Source organism: Oncorhynchus tshawytscha, linkage group LG27 (genome assembly GCF_018296145.1).
Source record: "Oncorhynchus tshawytscha isolate Ot180627B linkage group LG27, Otsh_v2.0, whole genome shotgun sequence".
Taxonomy (NCBI): domain Eukaryota; kingdom Metazoa; phylum Chordata; class Actinopteri; order Salmoniformes; family Salmonidae; genus Oncorhynchus; species Oncorhynchus tshawytscha.
In genome coordinates, this window is record NC_056455.1 from 7,364,026 (window position 1) to 7,368,656 (window position 4,631).

Sequence of the window (4,631 nt, forward strand, 5' to 3'; positions counted from 1 at the left end):
TTAACCTGCATATCATGAACGCATCTGGTGGGGATAGTTCAAATCAACATCCGTTCTCAGAACATTTAAAAATACATATTTTTTAAAACATTCAGTCTTACCGTTTAGGAAACTTATGGCTTTGTTCCCAAAACAAATTGGGAAACCAAAAATGCACATTCTCACAACCTCCAAGGACCCAAATGTGCTAGCTGGGTGCTGTCTCTTCCCCCCCCCCAAGTAAACATCTGAACATCTGCAAGCACTTGAACACACAAGACACTCATGAAGACAAAAAAAACAAAAAAACACGAAACAGACAGCTAGACACGCACTCTAGGGACTAATATGGGTGGGGTGTCCTTTAACCTGGTTGATGTAGCGTGCACCCACCTCTTGGCACGTGCACTTTATGATCTTCACTTCCTCTTTCCTGAAGGCTAACATACATTTCATATACATACACACAAACCTTGCTGCCAAACACACTGCTGTTAGAAGACTTACTGTTCCCATTGAAAGCTACTTAAAATAACTTGATTGTATTAAAGATCACATGTTTTATGTGGCGTCCTCCATGACAATGTCAACTTTCACTCCCGCTTCCTTCCTGCCAGGCAAACCCAGTTCTATTAATAAAAAAATAATACAAAACGGGTGCATAATATTGTCTAGTTATGCACAAAGACTGCTCTAAGTGTTCTCGCAGTGCTTGCTTACAAAGCTTATTAAGCGGTGGTCTTGTGGCGCTTCAAATTAAAGCACATTTTTTGGAAACCCGTCAAGCTGCGTTTGTGCAAGCCTGTCATTTATTCATCCCTAGAACGGTTCCTTGAGGAAAATCCCCCCAGACTTTGTGCCATTACGGCTTCTAATGCTGTGAGGCCAGGTAACAAGTTAGTCAGGTCCTCTAAAAAGGTCAGGGGTGCAGAAGACTTGACCTACAGTATTTGGATTGGAACACAAGGCCATTACTACACACTTACCACAGACCCAGGTTGTAACTACCCACTGTTTCCACAGACAAGGAAATGCCACACAATTCAATTCGTGAGAATTAAAGGAAAGACTCTGATTGGTTAATGCAGTGATTTCAGCCATTTGATTAGTAATCAGCTTCCTTCTGTTGATACAATCACATCCACTCACACTGCAGACAAACACTCGCAGAGATCAACAGAGTCCAGCTCGTCAAATGAACCTAAAACGTCACCAGACAAACACAAAACTGACTGTTCCATCTCTGTGGTTGCAAACAGAAGAAAATAGAAAAAGGGAACAAAATATACAGAATGAGCCACCTTGCAAAAGGAGTGAAAGAGGTCAGTGAGTTGCAGCACCCTATGTAACAGGAACAACCAGAATCAGAGCTGTAGACGCCTGGAGCCTGTATCAAAGAACATGACTAAGCAATTAGAACACAGACCCTATTGATTAAATCAATGTAGTAATGAATAATACAGTCACCTAGGATTAACTCTGGGAAACAGCCCTGTTTCAGCTTTTGCAAGCGGACCCAAACTGTTATAGACCTATATCTATCCTGCCCTGCCTTTCTAAAATCTTCGAAAGCTAAGTTAACAAAACAGATCACCGACCATTTCGAATCCCATCGTACCTTCTCCGCTATGCAATCTGGTTTTCCGAGCTGGTCATGGGTGCACCTCAGCCATGCTCAAGGTCCTAAACGATTTCATAACCGCCATTGATAAAAAAGACAGTACTGTGCAGCCGTCTTCATTGACCTGGCCAAGGCTTTCGACTTTGTCAATCACCGCATTCTTATCAGCAGACTCAATAGCCTTGGTTTCTCAAATGACTGCCTCACCTGGTTCACCAACTACTTCTCAGATAGAGTTCAGTGTGTCAAATCAGAGGGCCTGTTGTCCGGACCTCTGGCAGTCTCTATGGGGGTGCCACAGGGTTCAATTCTCGGGCCGACTCCTTTCTCTGTATATATCAATGATGTCGCTCTTGCTGCTGGTGATTCTCTGATCCACCTCTACGCAGATTACACCATTCTGCATACATCTGGCCCTTCTTTGGACACTGTGCTAAACAAACCTCCAGACGAGCTTCAACGCCATACACCACTTTTTACATGGCCTCCAACTGCTTTTAAATGCTAGTAAAACTAAGTGCATGCTCTTCAACCGATTGCTGCCCGCACCCTCCTGCCCGACTAGCGTCACTATTCTAGACAGTTCTGACATGGAATATGTGGACCTAGGTGTTTGGTTAGACTGTAAACTCTCCATCCACTCACATTAAGCATCCCCAATCCAAAATGAAATCTATAAAATCGGCTTCCTATTTTGCAACAAAGCCTCCTTCACTCATGCTGCCAAACATACCCTCGTATAACGTACTATCCTACCGATCCTTGACTTCGGCGATGTCATTTACAAAATAGCCTCCAACACTCTACTCAGCAAACTGGATGTAGTCTATCACAGTGTCATCCGTTTTGTCACCAAAGCCCCATATACCAGCCACCACTGCAACCTGTATGCTCTCGTTGGCTGGCCCTCACTACATATTCGTTGCCAAACCCACTGGCTCCAGGTCATCTATAAAAGTCTTTGCTAGGTAAAGCCCCGCCTGGTCTCAGCTCACTGGTCACCATAGCAACACCCACCCGTAGCATGCGCTCCAGCAGGTATATTTCACTGGTCATCCCCAAAGCCAACACTTCCTTTGGTCGCCTTTCCTTCCAGTTCTCTGCTGCCAATGACTTGAATAAATGGCAAAAATCACTGAAGCTGGAGACATATCTCCCTCTCTAACTTTAAGCATCAGCTGTCAGAGCAGCTTACCGATCACTGTACCTGTACACAGCCAATATGTAAATAGCACACCCAACTACCTCATCCCCATATTATTACTTACCCTCTTGCTCTTTTGCACCCCAGTATCTCTACTTGCACATCATTATCTGCACATCTATCACTCAAGTGTTAATGCTAAATTGTAATTATTTCACATCTATGGCCTATTTATTGCCTTTACCTCCCTAATCTTCTACATTTGCACACACTGTACATATATTTTTCTATTGGATTATTGACTGTACATTTTTTTTATGTGTAACTCTGTGTTGTTGTTTTTTCTTTGCTTTGCTTTATCTTGGCCAGGTCGCAGTTGTAAATGTTCTCAACTAGTTTGGCGGCAAACCCACTTTTGGTTCTCTACACGGTGCACAACTTCAACCACAGCTTTCCGCCTTGGAGACAGATTTGTTTAGTCCAGGACTGATTGATAATATTTAAAAAGAAAATACTGTACAGTCGGACTCAAAATGGCTGGTTAAACAATCCACTCAATGTGTGTGTGTGTGGGGGGGGTCTGAATTTAGATTAAAATGAAGGTAAACACATTTTTTTGTCACATTCTTAGTGATCATGATGCATTTCCTCAGTTACGACCTGTCTGTATACAAGACTCCTGTGGTCACCGTTGCAAAAAACAATGTGATGTAGGGCTGAGACTAGGGCTGCACAATATTTACCAAATATTGCGATCATGATATAACTTGCAATTTAGATCAAAACACTTTGGTAGACTGTTGGTTTACCAAAGTAATATTCAGATTCTATGCTTGGTGTAGTTTGGCATGACAACTAAAAAACAAACAAGGTACAATAGAAGTTGTTGTGACAGGGTAGGAACCAGCGTCGGTCAGTTTCCCAGGGGACCCTCATTGCATTTGAACGTTACATTCATGGCACTTAATAATAAATTGCAACCTCTTGCGATATACATATTGCAATTTCGATAATAACTCAAATAATTGTGCAGCCCTAGCTGAGACAGACATTTTATTCCATTAGCTGTGAGAACAGGATACCATTAAACCCGTTTGGGATAGGGGGCAGCATTTTCACTTTTGGATGAAATGCGTGCCCAGAGTAAACTGCCTCCTACTCGGTCCCAGATGCTAATATATGCATATTATTAGTAGCATTGGATAGAACATAATCTGAAGTTTCTAAAACTGTTTGAATGATGTCTGTGAGTATAACAGAATTCATATGGCAGGCGAAAACCTGAGAAAGATTTCCCACTTCCGGGTTGGAGTTGATGGAGTTATGCTTTTTCCATAAAGTTCCGGATGTTTGGAATCAAAACATTACTGCACGTCACACGCCAATGTAAACTGAGATTTTTGGATATAAATATGCACATTATCAAACAAAACATACATGTATTGTGTAACATGATATCCTATGAGTGTCATCTGATGAAGATCATCAAAGGTTAGTGATTCATTTTATCTATATTTCTGCTTTTTGTGACTCCTATCTTTGGCTGGAAAAATGGCTGTGTGTTTTTGTGACTGGGCTCTGACCTAACATAATCATATGTTGTGCTTTCGCTGTAAAACCTTTTTGAAATTGGACACGATGGGAAGATTAAAAACAAGTGTATCTTTCATTTGCTGTATTGGACTTGTTTAATGTGTGAAAGTTACATATTTCTAAAAAATATTTTGGAATTTCGCACGCTGCCTTCAGCAAAACGTTGTCGAGGGGTTCCGCTAGCAGAACGCCTGCGCTAGAAAGGTTAATGCAAAGATTAGTTTTCAAATGCACATGAAGCTACCAATACCACATAGGATCTGACAGAGAAGAACACACGACAGCACACAAATG